The sequence below is a fragment of the Miscanthus floridulus genome, chromosome 13 (genome assembly GCF_019320115.1).
Source record: "Miscanthus floridulus cultivar M001 chromosome 13, ASM1932011v1, whole genome shotgun sequence".
NCBI lineage: Eukaryota > Viridiplantae > Streptophyta > Magnoliopsida > Poales > Poaceae > Miscanthus > Miscanthus floridulus.
The window spans coordinates 81,390,938-81,407,727 of record NC_089592.1 but is presented as its reverse complement, the minus strand read 5'-3'; the positions used below and the strand labels follow the sequence as shown (position 1 = coordinate 81,407,727).

At 47.3% G+C, this 16,790-nt stretch overlaps 1 pseudogene; it reads right to left on the bottom strand.

Annotated features, from left to right (window-relative positions):
- The window catches only part of LOC136500148 (putative wall-associated receptor kinase-like 16), a 29,178-nt pseudogene extending 14,886 nt beyond the window's left edge, over nt 1–14,292 (bottom strand).
- Between the last annotated feature and the right edge of the window lie 2,498 nt (nt 14,293–16,790).

Below are 16,790 nucleotides of genomic sequence, written 5' to 3'. Positions count from 1 at the left end.
ATGAGCACTTTGGTGAGCTGGGTGTTGCCGATGATCGGGTCGACGACCAGCGGGTACTGCCCGGGACTCGGAATACGGTCGGGGTGGTCACCTCGGTCGAAGGTGATCGCCTCTCGGGACCAGTCGAGGTACTAGGGGGTGGCCACTTTGACCGAGAAGACTTCTCGGTGTTCCCTCTTGCGCTGCCGCGCCGTAAGGCATGCCGAGGGCCCACCGAAGATCATGAAAGCGTTGCGTACCTCGGGGAACCCGTCGTCCTTGTCCTCGTCCCGACCGCCAGCGCCCTTCTGCTTGGCGTCGTCGTCGGGGAGCCCGAGCCTGGCGTAGTAGCGCCGCAGCATGGTGCAATCCTCGAGAGCGTGCCTGACCGGGCCCTGGTGGTAAGGGTAGGGTTTCTTGAGCATGTCGTCGAAGGGTCTAGGGCCTTTGGGGCCTCGGGGATTCTTGCGCTCTGCGGTCGCGACCAGGTCAGCCTCCAGGACCTCCTGCTTCCCTAGGCGCCCCTTCTTCTTTTTCTTAGGGAGGCTGAGGCCTCGGGGGCCTCTTCCCTCCACTTACCCTTGGTATCGGCATTGGGGAAGATGGCTCCGACAGCCTCTTCTCCTGAGGCGAAGCTGGTGGCGATGTCGAGGAGCGCGGCAGCAGAGCGCGGGACATTGCGACCTAACTCTCGGACCAAGTCTCGACAAGTGTTGCCGGAGAGGAAAGCCTGGACGATCTCCGAGTCGCCGACGCTGGGTAGCTCGGTGCATTGTTTGGAGAAGCGCCGGATGAAGTCTCGAAGAGACTCGTCCGGCTTCTGGCGACAGCTCTTAAGATCCCAGGAATTCCCAGGGCACACGTATGTGCCCTGGAAGTTCCCGACGAAGATCCTAACCAAGTCGCGCCAGTCATGGATTTGCGAGGGAGGGAGATGCTCGAGCCAGGCTCGTGCCGAGTCCGACAAGAGCAAAGGGAGATTGCGGATGATGAGCTGGTCATCGTCCGCGCCACCTAGCTGGCAGGCCAGGCGATAATCAGCAAGCCAGAGCTCCGGGTTGGTCTTGCCGTTGTACTTCGCGAGGTTGGCTGGCTGTCGGAACCGGGCGGGGAAAGGAGCAACGCGGATGGCCCTGCTGAAGACCCGAGGGCCTGGCGGCTCAGGGGAAGGACTGCGGTCCTCACCACTGTCGTAGCGACCGCCTCGGTGTGGGTGGTAGCCCCGAGCGGGCCCCTCATCGTCGTGGCGTCGTCGCCTGCTGACCACCTCATGGTCTCCCTGCACCTCGCGTCGATTGCCGAGGCGGTCCAGAAGCACGGGGACCCTGTGGGCTATCGGCGCTCGGTCGGGGTTGGGACGAGCTGAGGCTTCCCTGTCCTGCCGAGGTGGTGCCGTGAGGAGGTTCGAGGCGCCCCCGCGCCATCGGGAGGTGGAACTCTCGGCCTGCTGAACCGCAGCGGTCTCTAGGAGATCGCGGAGCTCGCCGCGGACCCGCCGCCCCTCCGTGGTAGAAGGCTCGGGCATTGCACGAACCAGCATTGCCGCAGCCACGACGTTCTGGCTGGCGCGATTGAAGACTGGGGGTTGCTCGCTCCCTTCGTCATCATGGATGCGGTGATGCACATCGCGAGCTCTTCGTCGGGCTCCCCCACCTTCGCCGCGGCCTCGCTATTCCTATTCGAGAGAGTCTCGAAGCTGCTGCAGAAGGAGTTGGTCTTGCTCGACCTTGGCCTAGAGCTCACGGAGTTGCTCTAGGTCTGGGCGCTGAGGTCGTGCAAGAGCGACGTTCTCATTTCGTGCGGCCGGCAGGGCATTGCGTGGGGGCGTGACGGCGCCCGCCCCTGGACGAAGTGGGGAGCGGCTACCTGCCCCCTCATCCTCTTCGCCTGCCCTCGGCATCCCGAGCCCGACGTGAAAACACTCGCGAGTGGGGTCGTAAGTGCCTTCGTCGTCGGAGTCGGAGTAACCGAAGCAGTAGTCGCTTGCGGCCAAGAACTGGCGCAAAGCCCCAGGGTTGTGGAGTTCGGAGAAATCCACCCCGGGCCACGCCTCGTCCTCGTTCGAGGAGTCGAAGCAGGTGCTCAGGCCGAGAGCGAAGCGCTGGCGGCGTTCTGAGGGGTGCTCGTGAGCGGCAGCGTAAGCGTAGGCATAAGAGGCGGCGGTATTTCTCAACCCAAAGGGGTATAGAGACGGTGCCGTCTCCATATTCTGCCCTACTAGGGTCGGCTCTTCGGGGAGTGGTGGAGCGGAGCTAGACGACTAGGCATCGGCGCGAGCCACCGGCGATTTTCCTTCGTCCATGCTCAGGCCAGACAGGTCCCCAGCCAGGGACCCCGTACCAACAGCTGGTCGTAGGATATCGGTGGGGAGTGGCGTGCTGCCCCGGGCTCGCGTAGTGTCGGGGTGGCCTTGCTCGTGTCGTGCCTGGCGAGCGTGGCGAGAGCGGCCGCCCGGGCGCCGCCTGCGCCTGGGCTGCCGAGGCGTGACTTCATCGTCGGACGGTGGGGCTCGAGGAGTGAGGAGTACCATGTCGTACTCATGCCCTAGAGACATGAACTCTAGGCTCCCAAACCAAACTACGGTGCTGAGACGCAATGGTCGTATGGGGTCTGCCATCCGGAACCTGCTGGGATGACGAAACCGACACGCAGCTACCCCTACCTGGTGCGCCAACTGTTGGTGTTTTGGAACCGAGGGTCCCTTAACCAACGAGTGAATTTGTGCTGCGTGCCCCTAATCTCGGATGGTGATGCAAAGAGACACAAGGTTTATACTGGTTCAGGCAATCGAGGCCCTACGTCCAGTCTGAGAGATCGATCTTGTATTCCTTGCACCGGAGTGCTCGTAGTAGGGGGTTACAAGCTAGGTGAGAGAGGGAGCTAGCCCCAGGTCTCAGCGAGGGTGGCGCGGGCTGCTTGAGGCGTTGTTCCCAAGCAGCGTGGAAGTGTGTAGTTCTATCGGTGTGTTCGTCTTTCTGCCTGTTGCTCCCCCCCAGAAATGGCCCCGGTCCCTCCCTTTTATACTCTAAGGCAGAACCGGGAACGTACATATGTTGCTACATAGCGCTTCTATAAATGGGGGTGGCGTGTCCGAGCCCTGTAGCCGGCCACTATTGTGGTATGGTCGATGGAGTGGCCCCGTCCTTGTCGTGCAGAAGTGACGCGTCGGTCATACTTGATCTTATGCGTCGTGGGGCTCCAGTACAGCTTGATGCAGGACATGGCGGGCGATGTGCTGGTCACCGTGCGATGACGTCGTAGGGAGCTGTGGCTCTGCAGATGCCGAGGCCAAGCCATCGCGGGGGGCTCGGCGGACATGGATCCTTAGGCTGCCGAGCCCCTGAAGCCAACTGCCGAGGCCTTGGAGGGAATTATTGGTCCTGGGTACTGATTCCGAGGCCACAGTAGCCCAGACGTGGCTCCCCACGCTGCGTTGTCCTCGGAGCAGGAGTTGGCAGCACAGTGAGGCATGGGCGTCAACCATGTGCATGGTGGTTAGTACAGTGGCGGGTAACCCCTGCCCAGTCCGGGTGACGTGCAGGTCATCGTGTGATGACGTCGTAGGGAGCTGTGGCTCTGCAGGTGCCGAGGCCGAGCCATCGCGGGGGGCTCGGCGGACATGGATCCTCAGGCTGCCGAGCCCCTGCAGCAAACTGCCGAGGCCCTGGAGGGAATTATTGGCCCTGGGTACTGATTCCGAGGCCACAGTAGCCCAGACATGGCTCCCCATGCTGCATTGTCCTCGGAGCAGGAGTTGGCAGCATAGTGAGGTACGGGCGTCAACCATGTGCATAGTGGTTAGCACAGTGGCGGGTAACCCCTGCCCAGTCCTACCTCCTGTCCCGTCGGCCATTCCGCTGTACTGTGCCGAGCATGCGGCCGATGTCAAGGGCAGCAGTTGGCTGAGTTAATGCGACACGACGTTTTGTCAGAGGGACGGGAGAAGGAAGAGGCAGCGGAGTGCTGCCGAGCCCGCCTCACGCGAGACGGAGGGTCGGTGGCCCGGCCGAGGCCTTTGGTGGGGGGTCGCTTGAGGTTAGTGGTGAGGGGGCCTCGGGCGAGTCGGAGAATCGGCCGAGGCCAGCGGTGTTTAGCTGGTTTCGATTTTTACGAAGTCTAAGCAGTCGTTTTTTGGGTCTTGCTTAGGGTACCCCTTCTCATGGTATCCGACAACATGTGTCTACTGTTGATAACCTTGGCTAACAGGGGTTGCTCTGCCGCTGGTGAAAGGCCCATTTAGGTTTTGGTAATTAATGAGAACATTTATGGACTAATGATTTCATATGAGACATGAAAGGTCAAGTGATAGTCCACAAGCAAGGCTGAGCTACATGAAGGCCGTGGAGATGGCATGATCATGAGATGCAAAAGCTCAACAATGTGGCGAGATAAGAAGAAATGGAGTGGAAGACAAAGTGAAGGCAAAGGTATAGGCATAGGTTTTGTCTTCCACCAGCCATGAGGTGACTAGAGAAGTTAAAATGGTCAGATTGATAGGACAGAGATTCATACTATAAAGAGGGGGCAAATCAAGTTTGCAAACATGGTTATCTAATGCCACTTGTGAGAAATGAGATCTAACATTGCATATGCATTAGGATCGATGGCGAAGTGAGATCAAGTGAAAAACCTTTGAAAAATATTTGCAAAATGCTAACTTAGCATTAAAGGTTTTGGTCATCCCATGGAAGGCCCAACTGGAGTTAGTCATTTTAAAAGGTTTGAGAAAAGGGGCTCGGTGGAGTGGTTTTGCACTCGCTGGAGCTCTTCGGTGTGCACTAGAGTGGTGGCACCAGAGCTTAGGTAGTGCTCCAGTTGAGGAAAATTTTTAACATGTGCACCTTATATTCTAGTGGCACCGGACTATTGAGCACCAGAGGTTAGGAATAGTACACAACCAGACAATGGCAATTTCAAAAGAGGGCACCAGAGGTCTCCAGTGTGGCACTGGAGTTGCTAAAAGCCATAGTTTGGTTTTGGTAATTGAGTGACAACTAGTGGACTAATGCTTTCAGTGGAGATGATTGAGCTAGGTCCACATGATGGAGTTGAGCAAGGCTAGGAGATAGCGGAGATGATGTTCATACCATATGCAAGTGCTCAACCTTGGAGATGAAGGTGCTACATGTAGGCTTTGGCCCTGTTCGTTTGAGCTTATCAGCCAGAATCAGCCCTACTTTTCAGCCATGGGAACAATGTTTTTCTCTCACAACAAATCAGCCTTACAAATCAGTCACAACAGTAATAAGTCCTGCCAAACAGGGCCTTTCATGATTCCATACCTTTGCATCCATTTGGGATCGAAGCACTAACTATAAGGAAGTATCGCCTATATAGACAGTAGGGCACTGACAAATATATACATGCTTGGAAATTTGCATTCATGGTGTCGCTGCCACAAGGGAAGCTTGGAAATTTGCATTCATGGTGTCGCTGCCACAAGGGAAGAGCATCAAAATCATGGCAACTGCCACAACAAATGCTATAACTCCTAAAGTAACCTTCTCCATGTGTGAGTGCACTAGAGAATAGACTTTTGGCCTGCCCCCTTCGCCCCTTTGCAACTCGCGACTCACCTCGTCAGAGCCGCCGCCGCCGGTGAAAGCCCTAGTTTGGTTTTGGCTAATTGATGAAACCTTGTGTACTAACCCTTGTCATTAAGTGTTATATACGAGATGGGGTGGTACACACCAATTGGTGGAGCTAGATGATGGTCATGGTGATGGAGGTGACCAAAAGTGAAGATCAAGTGCTCCAACTTGGAAAAGAAAAAAGAGAAAAACAAAAATCCTATGGAGATCAAGGCAAAGGTATATGATAGGATTTTGTTTTGGCACTCAAGACACCATAGATGGTGTGAGTGTATTTAGGATAGATAGACGTACTATAAGAGGGGAGAAATCATAGTTGATGCAGGTTGTTAAATGCCATTAGGTGATCTAACTTGTTACATGTGCATTGGAACCTAATGAGCTAACTCACTCTTGGAAATTGACTTAAAATATTGCTAACTTACGTACACATGTGTTGGAATGCTTGGAGATGGTACACATGCACAAGGTGAAGAGATTGGAGAGAAGAAGACTAGAGAGGACCGGACTCTGCTCAGCTGCACCGACTAGACGCTGGCTGGTGAGTCCGGTCTAGATGTGCAGAGGAGGCACAACTTCTGGAGGCGACCGGACTCGCTAGTGCTCCTATTCACATGTCCAGTCTCGTTGTCCTGGAGTGTTGGTGGTTGAGGCAGTAGTGACCGGACCCTGGCTGCATCCGTTCATGGTGGACAGGACGCGTCTGGTCGCGTGTTTCCCTCTCTGACACCTATCTAGACTAGACCGAACCCTGGGTTGTGCAGAGTCTGATCATGGCGCATGCTCGTCTAGTCAGTGGCATGCATGCGCGAGCGAGGGCACAACAGTCAAATTTGAATTGGTAGTGATGTGGCTGGTGCTGGTTCACTGGAGGTGGTGATCGGACCCGCCTGACTGGACGCTAGGCAGCGAGTTCGGTCAGTGCGTCTGGTACCCTTTCGGGAGCCCAACGACTCTATTTGTTGAGGGTGCCTATTTAAGTGATTTGGCCGGTCTTGGGGTGCTCTATGTAGGGGTATGACCCCTGGTATCCATAGGACAAGACATGGGCCGCACCATCAGAGGTGGCCCAGCCCATAAGATTAAGGCGTGCAGGTGCACAACACTGGTCGCCGTGCACCGTAAGGCTATAAGAAGATATTGTAATACCAAATAAGATATTTTCCTTGTAACCCTACCCCTCTAGAGTATATAAGGAGGGGCATGGGTCCCCTAGATGATATATCGAATCTGATATGCAATACAATCTATAAAGACACATGATATAGGATATTATGTCAAGCCGACGGCCTGAAACCTGTCTAATCGCTGTCTCTTGCGTTCTGTGTCACCATCCGGTTTTCTTACGCGCACATCCACCGATTCATCTACTACCGTGGGCATACCCCTCGGTAGACTGCCGACTAGATTTCTTCGACAGTGGCACGCCTAGGTAGGGGATGTGTGTGCTGATTCTATGGCGAACCAGATGGGAATCTTTTCTTCAACCAACGTCGTTGGCAACTCGGACATTCAACGGCAACTCAATGCTGGCACGCAACATATTGCTTTCCTCGGCGAACGGCCGTGCGTACTAGAGTCTGACACCTTGCCATAGCGCCTTCAACAGATGCAACACGCGACCATAAGATCGAAGTCAAGCAATCTAAGAAAGCTAAGTCAAGTAGCTTCCTAATTAAATATTGTTATTATACTTCCAGATATATCAGTATGTCTGCATGATTTTGATTGGGAGAAACCTAATCACATCTTGTTGTTGCTTGTGATTTCTGATCGGATATGCAAGATCATTTCCATGGATCACAACAACCAGCAATCAAGAAAGGCTGGCCGATGATAACTGCGATGTGGAGCAGTGTTTCCACCAAAGATGCTGATCAGCCGTACAAGCTAATTAGAGTAGTTGAAGAGATATACAAGCACATATGCATCTGGATCTACACCACCATGCAAGTAACCTCACATATCTCAGTCATGCAAGGAAGATCTCGAATTGCGCCCTCGCCTCGGTCGGACACGCTCAAGGGCTTCGCCTCCCCCACGCGGATTGACTCCGTCCGGCTCCAATTACGCCCATTCGCCTATGACTCCACGTACCTATCCAAGCTATCAAGCAAGCCGTCCGAGCTGCCAAGCGAGCCAGTCCGAGCTGTTAAGTGAGACATCCGAGCTGCCAAGCGAACCATCCGAGCTGTCAAGCGAGCCGTCCAAGCTATCAAACGAGCCATCTAAATCACACCCATCTACTCAGGACATCATGACTCACCGACTCCTCTACTCCACTCGGCGTCAATCAAGCTAAGTCACGTTTTAATATTCTTCTAAACATTCTCTAATCTTCATACATCCTCAATATCGCTCCATGTTGTTTTCTCCATAATTATTCTCCAAATGACTTTTTTCTCCGCGTATACCATCTTATAGATGACACATGTTTTTGACTCAATAAATCCTCGAACAATAATGTTGATGCTCGGATGTCCCCAGAGACTGGCCATGTCTTCGACTTCTTCCTACACGTGCACAAGCGTTTGCCCTCTGCGTTACGAGTGGTCGGCAACAGCTCCTTGGCAACGCTTTGTTCTTCCTAAACGCACACGGGCTCCGTGCTCCGTGTTATGATTAACGGGCTAGCCAGGGCTAGAGACTCAGCTACAAACTAACTGTTTGGATGGTTTATATTAAATATAAACACTTCATCCAAAAACAAACATAATGTTCATCTACAACTAATCGCCGAGCTGCATACGCTATTTCATCACTGTTGATTTTTCTCCAGGTTTCATATATTTTATTTTTACATCATGAACTACTCAGTTCTACATATTTTTATTTTAGGGGCCTGGTTCAGTCAACGAGCTTACACTCAGGGACTGGATCCGTCAGGAAGGATAAGAGGATCAATCGTCTGGGTGGTTGCGCACCACCTGGCACTCGGACATCACCACCGACCAACTGGTCGGACCGTTCAGCTCATGAATTTCATCGTCGACCTAGTTGGTCGGACTGTTCGACGTTCACTTCTACTCAGGCATTCACTTCATCGCCAACCTAGTTGGTTAGACTACTTCGGTGCTCATCACCAACCCGTTGGTCATATTACTCGTCGCTTCGGCTTCATCGACAACTATGCTAGGGACTTGCCAGCTATGCTAAGGACTCCTCGGCACTTGGATTCTTCGTGTAAGAGTCGTAAGCTAAGCTAGGGACTCCCTTGGCATTTGAATTTTGCTACGTCTCATCGCTGTGCTTTCAAGTTGCTCCATGTTGTTCGGATAAGGGTGCTGATCTTGGGTAGCACATCTGGGGTCTTGATAAGTACATGACAGATGGTGCTAGGCAAGCTTTCAGATTTATTTCCTTTGACCCTGCTACAAGATTTATTTCTTCATCTTCCATCAGGCTTAAGGACTAAGTGGCTATACTTCACCTAACGGTGAATAAAGTGTTTTTTTTTCTGATTTACCCTTCTTATCGACTAAGGAGTCTAAGTGGCTACATTTCACCTAAGGAGAAGAATTTTTAAATTTTATCATGAGCCCCTTACATCCTTCTGGCAAGCCTTACTCGTGTAAGTCCGAGGCCTACCGACTAGTTTGCTTCAATCTTCACCGCTCAGATTACCAGGTCAAACTGGTCGGCTTTAATCTTCACCGCTCGGCTTCATGATAAACTGCTCAGACTTGATCAAGACGGCATTGCCAAGTAGATACAATGCGCTCGGGACTAGCTGTGGGGGTATGACCCCCGGTATCCATAGGACAAGATATGGGACGCACCATTAGAGGTGACCCAGTCCATAAGATAAAGACTGTGCGACGCACGACACTGGTCGGTGTGCACCGCAAGGCTACAAGAAGATATTGTAATACCAAATAGGATATTTTCCTTGTAACCCTACCCCTCTAGAGTATATAAAGAGGGGCAGGGGTCCCTTAGATGATATATCGAATCTGATACACAATACAATACACAAAGACACATGACGTAGTGTATTACGTCAAGCCGACGGACACATGACAGTAGTGTATTACGTCAAGCCTGACGGCCCGAACCTATCTAATTGTTGTCTCTTGCGTTCTGTGTCACCGTCTAGTTTCCTCCTGCACACCTCCACCGATTCATCTATTACCATGGGCATACCCCTTGGTAGACTGCCGACCAAATTTTGTCGACACTCTCTTGGCACTTTGACATACTTGTCACCCTTTGAGCTGAGATACACCACTCTCACTCATCTCTCTTGATTGTTGATCATCCAAGTGAGTTGGGAGAGCATCCAAGTACATTTGCATCACGTTGGCGCTTCTAGTGGCACTTGTGGTTGCATCCGCTGTGATTTCTCTTGTTACTCTTGGTGGTTGCCACCACCTAGACGGCTTGGAGTAGCTATTGGTGATTGGCACGATTGGAGCTTGTTCATGGCCATCCTGATCATGATTGTGAGGGGTTCTTGACCTTTTCCCGGTGGAGAGCCAAAAGGTACTCTAGTGGATTGCTTGTGTCATTGAGTTATCCTCACTTTGAGTAGGTTCTTGCAGGTGCCCTAGTGAAGGGCTTGGCGTGGTGCCAATTAGCTCGTGAACTACCAAGTGAAGGGTCGACACAACAGGGGACTAGCATGCTGGCAAGCACGTGAATCTCAGGATAAAAATCGTGTGTCTTTTGTCCCTTGGTATTCACTTGGATTTCATTGATTGATTATATATCTCTTGCCATGATGGTATAATCATCATATCCCATCTTGCATTACCTTTGTTTACTTCTTGTAGTAGAGGTAGTTTGAGTAGTGTAGCTCTCTTGCTAAGCTAGTTAGTTGAGTAGCTTGTTTAGCCTCTAGTCCTTGTTAGCTAGCTCAATTAGAGTAAGAGTAGTGACATAGCCTTGGTGTGTGCCTAGAGCACTAGAATTGATGGTATAGATGGCTTGCAACCCTTACTAGAGCTAGTGCAAAAAGCTTCGCTTATTATTTGACTAACACCTTGCTCTAGTAATTTGTAGAAATTTTTTAGGCTATTCACCCCCCTCTAGCCATTAGGACCTTTCAATTGGTCCCGCCTCCACCACCGTTGGTCCTCTCCCTCCCTTCCCCCTCCGGCATCTCACTAGAGGCCAGAGGGAGGATCCATCATTTTATAAGTTTTCTAGTAGATCAAGTCCTTTAGGTTAGAGTCTCACCATGCCAAGTTTCTTGGTATTGGGGATTTATCTCCTCCTCCTCATCTCTGACGACGGCGAGGGGATAAGATGGATTCGTTTTCTCCATGGCGGCTCTGTTGAAGATAATGACGATAACGGACATCAACAACTTCCTCGGCTTGACAACATGGAGACTTGGCTTTCCGGACGGCGATAGCAAGGCGGAGATGATGTTGCCGCCATGGAATAATTTTCTCATGTCTCTTCTTCGTTTTGTTGTTGTTAGATTTGACCACGATGAAGGACTAGGGAGAATAGTTTTTAGATCAATCTTCTTTAGTCTTTAGTGGCACAAAGAAGAAGGAAGACACAAGAAAAAGAAGTTTCTCCACTTCGCCTGTAGGAATGTTGGCCGTCGTTCGTTGGACATCTGTTCTCAGGCCTTTTGCCGAGTGTTTGCCTGTGCGGTCATCTATACGAATCGTCATACATGCTTGGAGTTGAGATTTGGAGCTATACAAAGCGTGCGTACAATTTAGATGATAAGTTTCTAGATATACGTAGTGTATTCTAGAGTGCTTGTAACGTGATGATGTACTTAGCTATAATTTAATATAATTATTCTTTCGTCTAAAAAAACCTTATCCACGTGTGTGTGTGTGTGTGTGTACAAAAGATAAAGCACTACACTTTTCTTTTTGCCGGGGGGAAGCACTTTTCCTTATCATTAGTTTATTACAATAGTACTCATCCTTATGTGTGTGCATTGTATGTCGATGGAGCGCGTTTCATAGGGACTGTCTTATTTATTTGTGGTGCCCGCATAGTTTTAGTTATCCTTAGAACACTGACTAGTTGACTTACCTAGATATATGGTGTATGATTAACATCTAGATAGGCCTATGGTTTTTAACTGTCTGATGCAACTAAAATTAAGTAAGCTAGAATAAACTAAACTCGGGTACATCAGGCACAAACAAGTCATTTTAAGCATGTCCCCACCAGCTCACAAATAAAGCATTTTAAGTTGGGTGCCCATCAACCTTGCCTAAAATGGTATATTTAATTTGCACATCGCTTGCATCCCTACTCACTTCAGTTGCCTCTCTAGTCTCTATCCCTGGAAAATTATGTCACCATGGGACCTAGAAGGTAAAAAAAAACTGGGATTTTTGTTCTTACTGCTTACTGGTCAACCACCAAGTGTCTGTCACTTCTATTTTTTTGTTTGACAATTTCTTTATATATCTTTCCTTTCTATGCTATTACCTCCCTTCTGAAATATAAGGGACACTTCCCGGTGCAAAGGCAGGATTCCTTATATTTTAGGATGAAGGCAATATTATTTTTTATTACACTTGTTTTTTCGTACCAACTTTGTTGATTCAAACATTTGTAGTGAATATGGGTCTCCTTGGCCATATTTGTTGTGACTTTGGCAACTGAAGAGACAACATGGTCATTATGACTAACATATCTGCCAAGTATGTCATTCATAGGTATTATGGTCCCAAGGATGCAAAGCAAAGAAACAACATGAAGAATGGATAAAAAAACAAGTCAAAACAAGCCAGACCAAGAAGATATAAAGGACTGGATGGTTCGGTAGGTGGAAAAATGAACTGATTGGACTACGCCTCTGAGCATAGTATGATTGAATAGTATAGCTTCAATTATAGACAAGGCGGTCTACGACTTGACTTGATCAGACTATTGAAGATGAAAAGAGAATGGAATTTATGCACTAGATGGTACGGTGAGTAGAAAAACAATCTAACTTCACTATTTATAGTAGCTACTAGGGAAGACGAGAGAAGAATTCAATAGACAAGATAATTAGTGCGGATAAAAAACGGGCACTAGATTAACATCTTTAATAGAAAAATAAATGCACTACCAAATATAGTTCATTGTGAATGCAATAAAATTAATTTAGATTGTAATGTCGGCGTATTTTTCTATAATTTTATTAGAACCAGATAAACTTTACTTAGAACAAAACTAAAGAGACCTATGTTTTGGAACATAAGGAGTCAATATAGTAAGTGCACACATAATGGCATGTACCTGTGGATAAGTGATTGATTGATGTACAACCCCCTTTTGTCCAAGGGTTTCCGTAGGTCCCATGTTTACATTGGCACCGGAAACTCCCAGGGTAGTTTAGGCAGACTCCATAGCATGAGTTGGCTTCTGGGTTCTCACACTCATCTATGTCTAGAAAAAAATAAATGTACTTCAAAGATTATTGATATGAAAATTCCATATGTTGAGAAGCAAATGTAAACTGGCAATGCACTAGTCCATCAACCGTGCTCTTGTATGTGTTATAATATTCAAAGACACAAATATACAAAGTTTGTGGATAAGTTTATTACCTATAGCTGTCCATATTTCTTATCTTTGACCTCTCCCTTCATTCATTTAACATAGATACTATGTATGTAATCTCTATCTGAATAGCAAACTTTAGTTATGAATTACTCTATATGTTTTCCATAGATATTCTTCGTTTTCCTCCCTTCAATCACACCTCCATGTGTCTTCAGTCTATGCTATGTTAAACCACTTACGTTATGCTAGCTTGCAGTCCATATGTCATGACTCCGTGAATTTAGATTTTGGATTTGCAATGCAATTTTATATTATTAATCATTGATTTTTTTTGATCCATATGTTAAGTTGAAACTTAGTGTCTGTTGTACCTTTATTCAAAATATTAAAGATATGAATTCTAATTCGAAATTGTACTCTTATTTATTACCACATTGGCATAGACTATCATTTTAGCCTACACCTAGTGCTCATGATGTTGAATCTATTATACTACACCAGGAAGTAGAAAGGATTTTACACACACACACACACAATGTTTCATTAAAGTGTATACTTTTGAACATGAGTATTGATATAAATTAAAATGCCTTGTTTGTGTCATGTATTTAATTCATTTAGGAAACATTTTCATGATTGCTAAACTACTAAAATATGTATTTTGGATCATGCATGTACATAACTTGGTCTGAATGGTGGTAGGCAACTTGTATCTATTTTAGAATCTTATACTTTATGGTATTTTTGGTCACATCGTATGTCGGTAATTTTGATATAGAAAATTCAGTTATTTTAGTCATGGCTTGCAGGAGTAATTTCGATGAAAACTTAGGGGCTTGATGTAAACTATGTTTCATCATGACAAATGGGAGTTTAAATGCAAATTTAGGTAGTTACTTACATCATATTTAAAAATGGCTGAGGTGGTTAATTTAGATATTTATCTAGTGGTTAATTATAATATTTTTTGTAATAGCAATTGTGGGTATTTTAAATATAACCTTACAGTTATGAATTGGGTAGTCCTTTCGAAGCCTCCATATTAATCCTCGTGACATGCAATAGAAAAATGATAAATCTTAAAAATTATTAACAATCAATAGATTCCACCACAAATCTAGTAGACACTAATCATCATTGATAATAATAGCCATTGGATATATTGTATCTTTTAATGTATTACCGACCCCTATCTTGACAAAAACAGTATAGAGTCATCATCTAAATCTATATCTAAATTACGAGTCATTGCCATTATAAAGGAACTCCTAATTTATATCTAAATTATCAATTATACTAATATACAAATATTCTAAGTAAACTCCTAATCCTATATCTAAATTACTCATCGATGACATTTGAATAATAGCTTAGTTCTCAAATCTTTGTCTAAGTTACCCACTTATGAAAAATATTCTAGGATAATACATAAATATGCATCTACATTACCCATCATCACATTGTTAGAACTAACTAAAAGTAAGGATCGACCTATGCCATGATGAAAAATAACTGCAGGTAACCCTCTAATTTCCATCTGAATTACTAACTTCCACCACTATTAACTATAACATATATTAATAACCTTAAAATTGCATCTAAACCACCTTACGAAAAGATATCCCAAAGTACTCATATATATGCCTCTAGATCATACACTTTTGATATAGTTAATATAGCAAAAATTAACTCAAGGTGTACCGCATGATTGGTGACACCATTTGGATCACATATACATTTATCTAGGAAGCAATGATTATATTAATTTCCATGCCAAACACGCATGCAATTGCAACACAAATTATAGAAGAAAACTATGAATGTGGAGGATGAAAACCATATATGATCACATTAACCTAGACAAAGATAATAAAGTATGTGACAATAAAGCTGTAAGAAATATGTCTCTTAAAACTACTAGCTTGCGTAGAGGTACGGTGTGATGGACAAGTAGATCCCATGGTTATTGTTGTTAAAGATGATTAGATTTAGACAGTTTTTTAATGAGAAATACTCAAGCACAGTTGCCTGATAATCTGCTTATCCATCAGTCGACGGACTCACAAGCAAATAAACGATTGACTAATCACTACGGGAAACACGTGATTTGCCGAGTGCAAAAATCTTTGCCGAGTGCCAAATTTCGGGCACTCGGCAAAGACCTGCTTTGCCGAGCGCCGCACTCGGCAAAATATGGCACTCGGCAAAGACCTGCACTCGGCAAAGGTAGACACTCGGCAAAGATTGGTAGGGGCCTAACGGCATCCAGCGACGTCCTCTTTGCCGAGTGCCCTCTGTTTGGCACTCGACAAATTTTTTTTTTGGTTTTTTGCCACCAATTTTTTTGAAGCTTTAGTACACTACCACAAACAACATGTTTAAATTTGAGACATTTTCATTGCCTTTTGGCATATTTCTATAGTTTATTTTGTTTTGTTGAATTTTTCTAGAAAATGTAAGTTTGAACTGCAGGTGCATCGAATAATGGATTACATTCGTTCAAAAAATGTTATCCTTGTTTCTTAGTGTAAATTTAGGCTAAATCCAGGAACTGTCTCGAAATTTTGATCAACGTGCTCACGGGGCAACGCCGCCAACTTGCGTGGAAGTGGTTTTTTAATTGTATAAAATGCTAACGAATTCCAAAAATCATGAAACTTGTCGAGTTGTCGCCATATCGTATGCATATGCCGTGGAAAAAATTTGAAAAAGTTTCGACCACGTTGTCACGTACGATGCTCACAAACCAGGACATCTCCCCGCCCGGCCTCCACCGCCTGCGCCGGCCCCCTTGGCGGCTACCTCCCCCGCCTGCGCGCCCCCCTCGGCGGCCACCTCCCCCGTCGACAGCCACTGCCCCCGCCGGCGGCCACTGCAGAAGAGAGGAGGAGGAGGCAGGGGAGAAGAGAGGAGAAGGGGAGAAGAGAGGAGGAGGGGAGAAGAGAGGAGAAGGAAGGTGCCGGCCTAGGCCCGTCGACCCTCACGCCGCTGCGGTCGTCCCCGCCGTCGTCGCCGACCCTCGTTGTTGCCATTCTCGTCGCGAAGGTATGCCCTACACCTGTAGTAGTTAGTAGTAGTACTTAGTAGTGTTAGTAGTAGTTAGTAAGTAGTAGTTAGTAGTTAGTAGTGTTAGTAGTATTGTTAGTAGTAAGTAGTGATAGTAGTAGTGTTAGTAGTAGTAGTGTTAGTAGTAGTAGTAGTTGTAGTGGTAGTAGTACTTGTTGTTGTACTACTTCGATACTTTCATCTGCGTGGAAAGAGAACTAAAGTACATGGCTCGTCTTGGTACATATATGTTTGTTGGCCTTCGTGCCTATGTTTGGTATATATGTGGTTGTTGGCCATCGCGCCTACGTTTCTTGCAGGTTTTGGAAACCTCCCCGTGTAGGGGAGGTGCTGCCGAAATTTTCAATGGATTCTAACCTATTGCCTTTTTATGTAGGAGAAGGACCCGTGGGAGGGACTCGGCGACCCCGATCGTCTTCGTCGGCACTGCTAGTCTGCCTGCACCGCATCGCCTCACCACTGCACCGACACGCCCAGACATGGGTAATCTTCTTTGTGTTTTCATCTTTATTTATTTATTCTAACGCTCAATTCTCATTACTTGTAATCATGTTTGTGTTTTCCTCGCAGTCCCAGGCGCACCAAGGCCAGGAATGCAACGAGTTCATGGGGTACGCCCTGGCACACAAGGGCAAGGCGATGGCCCCGGAAGTCACCTACAACCCGATGGACGGGCCCGAG